Here is a 14,127-nt window from a genome sequence, read left to right on the forward strand (position 1 = left end):
CCCTATCTGACCAACAAAGGTGAGCAATTCTAATTTTTTAAACGCTAAAAGGATTCCACGGGTGCTTCTCATAGTGCGCTTGTTTTATATCTATTTACCTATCTGAAGGGGGGCATCATTTTGGAGGTCTGTGGTTCCACCGGAGCTTTCCCTTGGCTCCTGGCGGCAGCGATGGTGCTTAGTGGATCTGGAGAGGGAGACGCGGCGGCCATCTTGCAGACACGCTGCCAGCTTTGCAGCATGTGTTGTGCTGCGTGACACAGGCGACTGGAGATCGGCTTCCTCGAGAGGTGTGAGAGGCTCAGGCAGAAGAGGTCGGCGGCTCCACGAGGAGGCAGCGGGTGGACTTAAGATCAGAGGCGCAGTGAGTACTGGAGGGCATATCAGACACAGGCCGCGTGGCTGGCAGTCAGCACGCGGCAGCTTCATACGGACCGGCGGCGGTGAAGGGACATTAACCCCATCTGTGCTTGGCGATCTGAGGTGTGTGCCCTGAAAAACGAGACCCACGGTTCCTCCCCAGACACAAAGGCTGTTCAGGAGTCCTGCACTTCTAAGTAGTCTCCTCTCCCCCTCACCCCTCTGAAAAGCAGACCGGCTATTCACTACTTGTCACATCTGATAAAGGGGTCTGGATTGGGGGCCGTCATCATCACTGCTTAATAATGCATAATGATTTCACCTTAAGGCAAGTTTATGAACAACTACTACAGGCGATATCTACATGTAAAACTTCTCTTATGGGGAAGATAAAGGAGGTATATTCAGAAGTTGGTCTGTTGCACCAGGATCTGCAGACCCTGAAGGCGCGCACTGCCGAGGTCGAGACAAGGATATCTGAGCTAGAGGATAACATGACACTACTGACCACTCAACTGACGAAGGCGGCTGGGGGCTAGATCTATAAATTTGTGGCGCCAGAAAGCAGATGACTTAGAGAACCGCATGCGCTAAAACAACATTAGAATAATTTGACTGCCCGAAAAATCTGAGGGGCAACATCCAGATAGATTCTTGAAGGAGTGGCTCAAATCTAATCTTGGAGATGAGTTCTCACCCACATATGAAGTGGAGAGGGCGCATAGGGTCCCGACCAGACCCTTACCTCCGGGTGCACCACCGCGGCCATTCCTGGCACGACTTCTCAATTGCAGGGACCGGCACACTGCTCTTAGTCTGGCTAGGCAGTAGGGCCCACTGAAATTCAACAACGCCACTCTCTCAATCTTTCTGGACTTTTCTGTAGACCTCCAGAAACAAAGAGCTCATTTTATGGAGGTGAAAAGGAAGCTCAGAGATAGGAACATCGTGTACTCCATGCTGTATCCTGCACGGCTCTGCATAGTCTATGAGGGATCCTCGCTGTTCTTCTCCACTCCCTCAGAGGCAGAGGACGGGCCCCGGCTCCACCCCGGGTTGGGGTAACGGGTGCGCCGAGATTGCGCCCTCAGTGGCGGGCTGTTTTGTCTTCCCAATCAATGTGACTCCTCCTCGTTGTCATTTCCCTCAAGATATCTGGAACTTTTATATATCTCCAGGGATAGAGAAATATGCTGGGGACTGATGACGATAAAATGGGAGCCCTGGCTCTTGCGCTCCCACACCATCTATACTAGGACACTGTGATCAGTGACTCTGTGATCCCCGTTGGTAATTGGGATGCTTAATAGGATTCCGTAAAGAAATTCTGGAGTTTGTTGCTGGGTTTTTTGGTTGACAGTTATAGGGTTATTAACCCTGATTGTTTATAGAGTTGAACATAATGCTACTGGAGTGCTAACTATGTTTTATTGCAGCATAGAATATAACCGAGAGAGATCTGGAAAGGACGCTGGATGCTGGGGGAGGAATAATACAGTACATACAATGTACAAGGCGCATATACATATATCGAGGATCCTGATAATTTCCAGGCAAGATGTACAACATGGGGTCAGAACTAATTTTCACAACTTGGAATGTCCGGGGTCTTAGTTCACCTAAAAAATGGATTAAGGTCTTCTCTCAAACTAGGCGCTGTGGGGCTCAGCTGGTGACATTGGTGGAAACTCACCATACAAGGGACACGGCCAAGTTTGTGAAGAAACCATGGGTACAATGGCAAATACATTTCACACCAGTTATTCCAAGGGTGTGTCCCTCATGGTATATAGATCTGTCCGGAGGGAGACCAAAGTTGTTAGAAGGGACCCAGAAGGGAGGTCTGTATTTGTGTTTGCATCTATAGACTCCAGGGACTATGTCTTATTATGTATTTATAACCATCCACCTGCTCGCACTTCTGTTCTTAAACAAGCTCTGAGCTTTGCCCTAAATTACCCAGACGCGTATATCCTATGTATGGGGGACTTCAATTTAGTGGTCGACGAAGAATTGGAAAGGTTTAGGCTGGATGGGAGGGGGTGACCTGCGACCTCGACTAATTTGCCACAGTGCATGGAGGGAGGGGACCTCTGGAGGCTACGACATCCTAATACGCGGGAGTTCACCTGCTATTCATCCACGAAACGCACCTTGTCCCGTCTGGATTATATTTTTGGGTTGGGTAATGTGGTACCCTGGGTAGACACCGTGGTACATGGGGTAAGGGGTATCTCAGACCATTGTCCAGTGACCCTAACTCTTAAATTTGGCCAGATTATTAATAGACCTTCTTGGCGACTAAATCCATTTTGGCTCAAATTAATTGATTAAAGCAATAGAACCCTGCTTCAACTGGAGGAGTTCTTAGCGGCCCACCCTAAGCCCCAAGATAATCTGGTCTGGGATGCCCTTAAGGCCCATCTCAGAGGGTGCTTGTCCTCCACCATAACACATATAAATTGACTGACTAAACAGGAAGACGAGGAAATCGAGGGACAACTTAGGACCCTGGAGGCGAGTTACATCTCTAACCCGACAGGGGGAAATAGGATGGCATGGTTACACTCTTATAGGTCGTACGTGCAGCTCTCAGAAACTAAGTCCAGAGATAAATTGTTTTTCACTCTACAATCATATTTTGAGTTGGGGTGTTGAGGAGAGCCATAAAATGAAATACTTAATTAACCTCTGGACATAGAGCATTGTGGGAAATATGTCGATTTGCCTTACATAATTCAGGTTTCAGATCATATACATGACACAGATATAAAGGTGGCTGTCATTGCCTGTTTCTCCACACCTTGCTTGGAATGCAAGGAATGTCCAGGTGTAAGAAGATACCATATAAGAGAAGATCAACCCAAAGATCAGATGACATTACAGACCAGACCATCCAGCATGGATCCACCAGATGGGAGGGACGTCATCACCATCACCATGGATCCATCCAATGATGTCATAGACCCGCCTACAATGACGCCTACCAATCAGCTCATGGACTAACACATTGTTCGACCCACTGACCAATGCACACATCCGGACATGCCCCTTTGCAAGGTTATATCAGAGCAAGCTCAGTTGTAATAAAGCAGAGCATGGGCTGACTTCTGTCGAGGAAAGATGAATATCCGACTGTGTCTGATCTCATTTTTCAAGCATGCACTCGACCCACACCAATTAGACCAGGCAGTAGGCAACTAGTGATCTCTGGTTAAGAGTTCACCTTAACATTATTGGCGCCCAACGTGGGGCCAATAGACGGAGACACCTGAAATCCTGATGAACCGGCAACTGGAATGGCATGACGTGCTGGACACCCCAGGAAACTGATCACTTCCGAACGAGAGTACGGTAGGTCTGCTGATTTTTCATAATCTGTAGTCTTCCCGTGGTCTCGGTGGGGTGTGTGGCACTGATTGCCTGACTGTGTCCGGTTTGTTGGGGTATCTGTTGACGGGCAGACGGGTCTCACTGCTATTGGCCATATTAATCTCGGAAGAACCGTCACGTATTCAGTTGCCTGCTGTCTGTTGTGTGTATTTGTGAAGAGGGGAAATTAAGCATGTGGGTTTGTGAGTTCTGTTAGTTGTCGCCTGTGATATGGTTTGTGGTTCTAGTGGAGACTTAAGTAGTTAATACGGTTTGGTACAAGACCTAGAGATATAGCGCAGGTTTTAATTGGTCAGGTTAGGCACGTGTTTTTCACGGGCTCTCAAATTTGTTGATATGGTAAAGGATTTTGTCTGTGGTATAGTATACGGTTGTCGCCTGTGGTACAGTTTATGGCTCTGTAAGGAAATACGTGGGACTGCTGGTACGTGGTAATCTTGGGGCCTAGCGCAGTTTAGCGTGGAATGGCTGGTACGGATACCATTGGGGCATAGCGTCTAAGTTGCGCATTGTGGCTGGTACGTGGTAGTCTTGGGGCCTAATGCTGGACGTGAAATGGCTGGTACGGATACCATTGGGGCTTAGCGCAAGATTGGGTGATATAATTGGTATGAGGTGTCTTGGGGTCTAGAAAAAGCGCTGGACGTGAATCGGCTGGTACGGGCACCTTGTAGCCAGGGGTGACACCATTGGTGTCTTTATGAATTACGGACCATGTAGAAACTGGGCAGGGACACTGTGACGAGGCGCCTGCTGCAGACTTAACAAAACTTTACTTAGTGTTCAAGTTGTGTGTCAGTTGTGAGTCATCTACTCCTGTGTTTGTTTGTTGGTTTTGTTGGTGTTGTTTATCTTGAGAGAAAGATGGAGAAATTGGTGAAGCGGTGTCTAGTTGTGCCGGAAAGATCCGGATGAGAGTGGACTTTGTTGGGATGTGGGGACTCTAGGCCGCAATCCTGTGATAAACCATGTGCTAGTCATGGAGGCAGACATTTTAGGTAAGATTTTAAAATGGTGGACGAAGCACATGGCTACAGCATGATTGAGACAAAGAAAGAAAAGTGAGTCAGGGGTTTGTGTGAAGAAGACCATGTGCTCTGTAAATGTTCGAGCAATGGATTGGATGGAGTACTATATACTTAGACCGAAAAATAAGTGTTTTTATCTATAATTAGACTTAGATCTAGGACATATGTGTGTGTGTGTATAAATATATATATGTATAAGTACAGACTATAGAAAATGGGGAGACAGAGTTTGAGCAGATGTGAGGTCAGTTTTCCCTTTTCTCTGCCACATGTTCCTACAGATTTTAAAATAGTGGATGAAGCACATGGCTGAATGGAGTACTACATACTTAGACAGAAAAATTAGTGTTTTTAACTGTAGTTGGACCAGGACTGTGGATATGTAAATCTGTGTGTATATGTATAGAGTATGGAATATAGGCAGGAAGGATAATTGGTTAAACTTGTAAGTTTAGCAGAAGTAAAATCAGTTTCTCCCTTCCCCCTCTCATGTGGTTCAACCGCCCTTACACAAAGAAGCCATGTGCTATTCTGGCAGTGGCCATTTTGTTAGTAAATCTGTATGGAGCCTTTCAGTGGAGCTGACAAAACTGCTCTCACTGAATAACCTATGAAGTGTTAGTAAATGTTTATAGCACTAAAAGATGGAATATTGTATGATTGGGTGGTTGTGGAAGACACTTAATATAGATCCAGTGTGCAGGTTGGATTGAGTCAGGACAGTCACAAGGAGCAATATCTTATTAATTAATATGCAATAAAAGAATAAGAGAAAAACCTTAAAATAAACGTACCTTTGCGGCAGATGTCATGATAAATAATACATATTCCAATTACGAATGTGGCGAATAATCCTGAGAGTTGAATGTTTTAAAAAAAAATAAATAGATAAATATATCCATGGGATATCCATGTCTTGCAGAAAGGAAAATAAATAAATAATAATAAGAAAATCCAACAATCCTTCGTGTCCAGGGAAAATGAACAGTGTGCTTTTGGCTTTTGGGGGAAGTACGGTAGCAACTTTTAGGAAAAAAAAAAAAAAAAAAAACCTGTAGGGCAGGCTTTTCATCTCACCTTCGATCTATTGTGAGAGCAGCCCAAGAGAAAAAAAAAAGGGGGGGGGCTTCCTGCATTTAATTCATTGCAAATTATATTGGAAAAAGGTCATTGACAATAGTTTTATTTTACTAATTTTATCCCAAAGAAATAAAAGTTAACTGTGGACATGTTTACATTCATTGATAGCTTTTCAAGCATAGAAGTCTGTTAGATAATTTTTCTATGGCAAATCAACATTTTGTTTTCCCACATGGCCAGTTTATTTGTTCTAGATTCTTTTATCCCTTCAAGTTATAGGACAGTATCACAGAGATGCTGATAATCTCAATGTTTCAAAAATGAACGCCCACACGTCCAATATCCAGAGGTTGTGCTACGTTATTATTATAGTTATTAATAATAATAATCATAATAATCATTTATTAATAATTACAATAATTTGTTTTAAGGAATGTGAATTATTTATGGAATTCTGTGTTTTATATTTAATGTATTGAATAATCTGCTTTCTTTTTATAGAAAGAATGATTGCAATGCAGATTTCTGTGGTCCAAGCAAAGGTTATAAAAGCCATTGAAAGGGTTTTCCATTATTACGTTACAGATAAAAACAATATTTCTGGTGTTCCCGATTAGGTACAATCTACACAATGTGACTTTCATGCCTAAATGTAGAGCTCCGGGGCCACACACTTTTTGAATCTAATTATGTTTTGGATAATAGATTCAAAAAGGGGGGGAAGATGATGTGGAAAATCACGTATTATTTAAGGTTTTAATTTGTTCATCGATTGAGTTTTTCTATTAAGTGTTCTTTATATTTTTATCTGTAAGGAGGATACAGCAGACAGACATATATCTCATGATTGCTCTGATGTAACAATTGTCAGGTTTTGAACATGTTTCAGATAAGCCCATTGCTAATGCAGATTTTGAGTTTTTCTGTAGATGGATCCAGATACCAAGATGCTGGTTGATTCTGCACTGGATATGCTGAGGTTACGCAACATAAGGTATTAAAAATCAAACCACTCCTCTCTCATTGGAATAGGAGAATGAGATGAAGATTTGCGATCACTGTGGTTCGTAGAGCGGAGGGGGGTAAGATAGTCAAAATGTGGATATAGGCAGCAGCCGGAGGAGATGCTCGCACAGGTGCACAACAAAGAAGCAGTGAATGGGCCTAGAGTTGAGAGTCCAATGCAGACCAGTACCTCGGTGGCTCCTGTCACGTCGTCCGTGACATTGGTCACTCCTTGTGTTCTTAAATCCTTACAGGAACAAGCGATTCAGCAAGGAACGGAGTGTGAGGCGCAGGGAGCCAGTGACTGAGGAAGGTCTGTGGATAAAGGGCGGTAAGCTTTCTCTGCCGTGAGCAATCTACTCAATAATGGCCCAGGTAACCCATGTGACAAAGGTGTTGGGATGGACAAGATATGGGTGGCACCACTGCTCAGTACCCAGGTGGCCAGACACCTCCAGTCTTGTAAGACGTGTGCCTATTAAGGTAGAAAAAAAACTGTAAAGACCTCGTAGCAACACCCCCTCATCCGCTCTACTGCTCCGGTGATTGCAGATTAGTCATATACATCTACCATGAGTAGGTTTATATGAGTTTTGTGCGTGTTGTGTGAATTTCTTTTCAGGTCTGCTCTGAAACATATCCAGTGTGGAAACATTACTGCTGAAAAACTCATGATGCTGGTGGTATGTAAAGATGGAGTTCCTAAAAAGCGGTAAAAGTACATATTCTATAGCACAGGTCATTATAGAGATCTTACAGTACCTGGCGATGCCCCTGATGAACCCATCTGCCACTGTGAAGAGGGGAGAAATGCGTTGCGCTTCTTTCATGCTAAGTGTCTGATAAATATGCGTTTATTTTATTAGCCTGAGTGTGAATTGGTCAGTGGAGAGTCTGTGATCAGACAAGATCTCCTCATGACTTTACCTGGCCTTATTATTATATTTATACAGTGGGTACATGTTATACATGTGAGATATTTAATTTATTTTAGGGTTTGGTCCTTGAATTTGCTGTATCATATTGATTTAAGCTACCAAACAGCTATGTAAAATACAGAGTGTGAATATTTCATTTTTGGGAATGAATTGGATATATATAATTGCATATTGACGCCTCTTTATCCCCTGTATCTCACGGTTTCTATATTCCCTCACTGACATTAGCGGCACGTATTAGCTTAGCAGTGTAGGGATAGGGAGGGTGAGCCGTCGGGGAGCGGGGGCGCCAATTCGCCTTATAGGGTGCCGACCTCCGCTGCGAGGTAGGGAGAGTTTAGGGCTATTGCCCCAATCCCTGCCCCTCCTTTATTGGAATATTTAATTGTGTCTATAGTCACATGGGTGGATGTTGTTTGGAATTTTAATGATTATAACATAAACATGTAACGATCCACAAGATAATAGTGAACGCTGCAAATCATGTAACAAATGTTTGTTTTCCTTTAATAATTAGATCTTTATATAAGGTATTTTTGATTTAGTACCTAGAACGTGATTATATTTCTCACACATACTGCAGATACAGTGTGATATCCTGACCAGTGATGTATGAGCCGTATACAACTGCCTATATAGTGTGTTAAACATGTGTATCCTCCAATTCCAGATCCTAAATCAGTGTCAGGAGCACGTGGTCTCCAGCCAGGAGACTGGGTGATCCTAAAAAGACAAGTCAGAATGATCCCTGAGTCAGAATCAGGTGGACCGATCCAGCTTATCCCAACCACAGCAACTTCCATGAAGCTTGAGGGAAAACCCATCTGGAGACAACAACCACTGTAAAGAGTCCATCATACCAGCAGAATGAGGGTCACAACACACATAGTGCTGGATTATCTCACATAGAACTTTATGGAGAATTTCTAGATTGGGGATGATACATGGGAAATAACCATAAGGGAACAATGGGTACAGGAACATCACACAAATAAGGGCTCATGGTGGGAAAAACATTATCTGACCTGAACCAATTAATTATTTTAAGGGTTTAAGTGACTTTTTAAGGATAACATACACTTGCAGGTAACTGGTATTGTTTTATTTGTTGGTATTTGAAGCCGTAAAAGTGCTACTCTGTGTTACTGAAGGTAATCGGATCCATGTGTAAGGGAAATCTTGTTAAAGACCTCCTGGTGGTAGATTATAGACCCGAGACAAGAAGAGATCCATTAGTGTTGTGATACAATCAGGTGTATTCGGGAAGAAAAGTCTCGAAAACGCGGACAGCACTCGGATATTGACTGAGAATCAGCCTTTCAGAAACAGTAATGCAAAAAGCTGCAGCATAACGGTAAGAAGCTTATTCTTACAATTGCCTTACTCTTTCTAATCGATTAATCTCAAATTCTGAGTAAGCTCTTCAGCATTAAATAGTCTGTTTTAGTTACCTATACCTCTGTGAACTGTGTGTGCGGGATGTGATCAACTCTCTGATCAGCAGTCTGTACCAGCGGGGGCAAAAGCTTAGTATTGCTTGTATAGCAGATAGGAAAAATGAAAAAAAAAAAGGTTGCAGTTAAAGCATTAGAGCTGATGTGTTAGAGGACCACGGTAGGGTCAGAAGGTTAATAAAGTATTTAGGGGGGACTGTTGAGGAGAGCCATAAAATTAAATACTTAATTAACCTCTGGACATAGAGCATTGTGGGAAATATGTCGATTTGCCTTACATAATTCAGGTTTCAGATCATATACATGACACAGATATAAAGGTGGCTGTCATTGCCTGTTTCTCCACACCTTGCTTGGAATGCAAGGAATGTCCAGGTGTAAGAAGATACCATATAAGAGAAGATCAACCCAAAGATCAGATGACATTACAGACCAGACCATCCAGCATGGATCCACCAGATGGGAGGGACGTCATCACCATCACCATGGATCCATCCAATGATGTCATAGACCCGCCTACAATGACGCCTACCAATCAGCTCATGGACTAACACATTGTTCGACCCACTGACCAATGAACACATCTGGACATGCCCCTTTGCAAGGTTATATCAGAGCAAGCTCAGTTGTAATAAAGCAGAGCATGGGCTGACTTCTGTCGAGGAAAGATGAATATCCGACTGTGTCTGATCTCATTTTTCAAGCATGCACTCGACCCACACCAATTAGACCAGGCAGTAGGCAACTAGTGATCTCTGGTTAAGAGTTCACCTTAACAGGGGAACCAGTCAAGTAACCTGCTAGCATATATGGTTAGACAGCATAATGCTGCCAATACAGTATTGGGTATATGAGAAGCTGACGGAATGATTGTCACGTCCCCAGCAGATATTTCACAATGTTTCAGCACCTTCTATAAAGCACTCTACAGATCCAGAAGCATCCATGGAACCCAGGACTGCTTAGACTATCTTGCAGATTTAGAGTTCCCCACATTGAGCCAGGCACAGCGTGAATTCTTGGACGCAGATATTACAATAGAAGAGATAACTACGGCCATATCAGAGTTGGCAAGAGGGAAGGCTCCAGGCCCAGATGGCTTTACTGTGGAATTCTATGGAAAGTACTGTGAAGCCTTGACCACGGTCCTTCTGGATGTTTTTTTGCACTTCTCTAGTGGTGGCTCGTTGCCTACCTCATTTTATGAGGCGCATATTATTGTCTTGAGGAAGGAAGGATAGGAGCCTTTAGATTGTGGTTCCTATAGACCCATATCATTAGTTAATGTTGATTATAAGATCTTTACCAAAATATTGGCATCCAGGCTAAATTCGGTTATACTGGATATAGTACACCCAGATCAGACAGGCTTTATGCCTGGGAAAAATACCTCTATAAATATTAGACGGGTCCAGTCCGTAGTGCAGTACAGTGCGATGGTACCGGATAACGAGTGGGCCTGGCTTTGTTGGACACAGCTAAGGCATTTGACTCGGTGGAATGGCCTTTCTTGGCAGCTTGTCTTCAGAGGTTTGCTTTCGTCCCTAAGTTCAGCAATTGGATTCACATGCTATATAGATCCCCTACAGATAGAATCATAGTTAATAACGTGACATCTGCACCTTTTTCATGGGACGGGGTACGCGACAGGGGTGCCCTTTGTCCCCTGCCCTATTTGCGTTAGTAATCGAGGCCTTGGGAATTCGGATTCACTCATTCATCTATCATGGGGATCACTATTGATAATCATACGGACACTTTAGGCCTATAGGCGGATGATATAGTTATCTTCATTGATAAGGCGCGTGTGACTTTGCCAGTCGTCATTGATACTATAAATTGGGGGAATTCTACAGCCTCTATATCAATTAGGATAAATCAGCCTTAATGCCGTTACCACATGGGTCAGGGGTTCTGACGGACAATGTGTCGTTCCTGCCTGTTGTATCCAGCTTCAAATACTTAGGCATACATATCCAGAAGGACCACACACTGGATCTTAAAATGAATATATTTCCACTTTTAGATTATGTAAAACTTAAATATAATTTATGGGGAAAGTTACCACTCTTGGTGGCTGGCCAAATAAATTTAATTAAAATGATATTGCTCCCTAAACTTAGCTATGCTTTGCACCACAGCGCGGTGTTGGTGCCCAGATCCTTCTTTTCAACACATAATTCACGTACCTCATCCTTTATTTGAGGGAAAGCTAGGCCCAAACTCCGGATGTCTATCCTACAGAGGTCTAAATCACTAGGAGGGATGGCCTTGCCGGAGTTCTTTTTATACTACCTGGCGGGACAACTCAAGATGCTGGGTTCATGGATGCCGGACTGTCAGTTGCCTAACTCGGAGGATCATTTGGCACGTGCGGTAGGGGCAGACTGTCTGTTGGGCTTTTTAGAGTCGGAATCAGGTCTCCCGAAGCTGTTGCCTATCCTAAGGTTGGCACGGTCAGTATGGCGACAGGCCAAGAAGGTAGTGCATTTTGAGGGGACGGTGGCAGAGCTTCTGCTATGGGGTAATAGTTATTTCCCTACCCTAAAAGATCACTTGTCAGCGCAGTTCTGGATTGCTCAGACGGTCCTTGAGCTGGGGAATCTTTTTGTTTCAGGCACTGCTGTCTTTAAATCTTTTGGACAGGTACAATCCAATTATGTTCCACGCTCAAAATTCTTTAGGTATTTGCAACTCCGCACAACGATTCAATCTCACCTGCGAAGGCAAGTGGCAGGGGATATGATATCATCATTCTCTGATAGGTATATTGAAATCACAGGGGCCTAGGGGCATGATATCGACCATCTATACTCACCTGCTATCGGTAAAAGTGGATTCAGTGCCTTTGCCGGCTCAGTATAAATGGAGACTTCTGGTTCCCTCTCTACAGGGAGAGGAGTGGGAGGAGGCCCTGGAGTCTCCAATTATGGTATCTCCATACGTCAACAATAGATTGATACAGTGTTATTTCATACATCAGGCATATTTAACACCTACCCGCTTATTTAGTATGGGTCGGCGCTGATCGTCAGAGTGCCCGCAATGGTCATTGTACAGATGTAAACTTTCTACATATCGTGTGGGACTGTCTGATTATATCCTCATACTGGCAGGAATTGACTTTCCTGTTATCATCAATGGTGTTGATGCCTGTTCCATGCGAACCTATGTTATGCCTATTTGGAGTAATGGAGGGGGGTAAAAGATCACTATATAAAAATACTTCTAAGGGAGACACTGTTCATGGCTAGGAAATTAATAGCTTTGAGATGGATGGGGAGCTTAACTCCAAATGTACGGGCATGGATTAAGTTGGTTAACTCGATAATACCGTATGAGTGGGTGGTATACTTCAACAGAGGACGACCGGAAAAATTCAGTAGAGTTTGGGATCTGTGGAACTCCTTTCCCGCCACAATTAAAGAAGCCTAAGGTTAACTAATGTTAAAATAACGGATTCCTACTCGGTACTTGATGATGAAATACATTCCAGTGGCCTAGTTATACAGTTTTGATAGGTATTGTTGATAACTTTTATTTTTCAGGTTTAGAGACTTCAGATCATATTGTATTGAATAAAATTGACTGTGTGCTATGCACTGACTGGTGCAGGGCTGAAGTATATAGTAGTAATGTAGATAGATGTACAGATAGTGCAATGGAACTCTTATGATCATATACATTGTTCATGTTACTGGCAAATTTTCTTGGAAATCATTTTTGTAACAATAAGTGATTTAATCTGTACCACATGATTTTACTGTTAATAAAACAAAGTTAAAAAAATGTAGATTGGATAAATTACAGTTATTATAACCAACAAAGATTTGTTAATTATACATGAGATGCAGTAAAAGGCACTGCGGAAGAAATGGGGCCAACATCCTTAATGGCATGGCAGAATTGGGGGGCTTTGGATATGTTGCTGGCAGACAAAGGGGGAGTGTGAGTGGTTTGGAACTTTCTTTTTGCTGTACTTTCCTCCATAACACTGCTCCTCCTGGAAGTATAACATACTTTGGTTAGCAAGGCTTAATTGCCGCACTCCTGACGTCTATGGCTGTAATGATTGCTATTTTGATCACCTGTGGTTGCTGTTGTTTACCTTTGAAGGGAACCTGTCAGGTCCAATATGCACCCAGAACCACGAGCAGTTCTGGGTGCATATTGCTAATACCTGCTTAACTGCTCCTGGATCTAGTAGTATAGATAAAGAAATCTTTAGAAAGAGTATTTCTAAAGATCTTTTATCATATGATGAGGCCAACGACTAGTCGCAAGGGCTTGATTTCCCCTGGCTAGTCGTCCCCTTAGAATGTAAGGAAAAAACAAGATAGCAAGCACTAAAAATTCCAAACTGTACTTATTAAAATTTGAGACTTTTGGCAAAACAATTGCAATTTCTTGAGCTACCCCGCCACGTCACGGCAAATCTCATTAAGGCAGTCCTACTCTAAAATATTTTTATATAAAATGTGCCATACGGCCTCACATATGAAAAGTAGAACTGTTCTTAGCAGCACTTGGTGCTTTTCAATCCCGTACCCATGACTGAATCATGGCTGTGGTTGGGACAGGCCCAAGCAAATGCTGCATGAAGTAAATAGCCTGTGGACAGGGCTTGATGGCTGAATGTGAACAGCCACCAATTTCCAAAATCAAGACAGGTGGAATACAACCCAAATTGGGGTACACAGCAAGGTGGGGGTCAGCCACCGACCAATTTCTTGTTTCAGATTTTTTTGGTTTGTGGTTTACTTAGCCGTGCACCCTTATGTGGTTATTCTGTCTGATTTTGGCAAGTGGTGACTGTTCACACTCAAATAGCCTGCGGACAGGACTGGATGACTAAGTCAAGCAGCACTT

The sequence above is a fragment of the Anomaloglossus baeobatrachus genome, chromosome 2 (assembly GCF_048569485.1).
Source record: "Anomaloglossus baeobatrachus isolate aAnoBae1 chromosome 2, aAnoBae1.hap1, whole genome shotgun sequence".
Lineage (NCBI taxonomy): Eukaryota > Metazoa > Chordata > Amphibia > Anura > Aromobatidae > Anomaloglossus > Anomaloglossus baeobatrachus.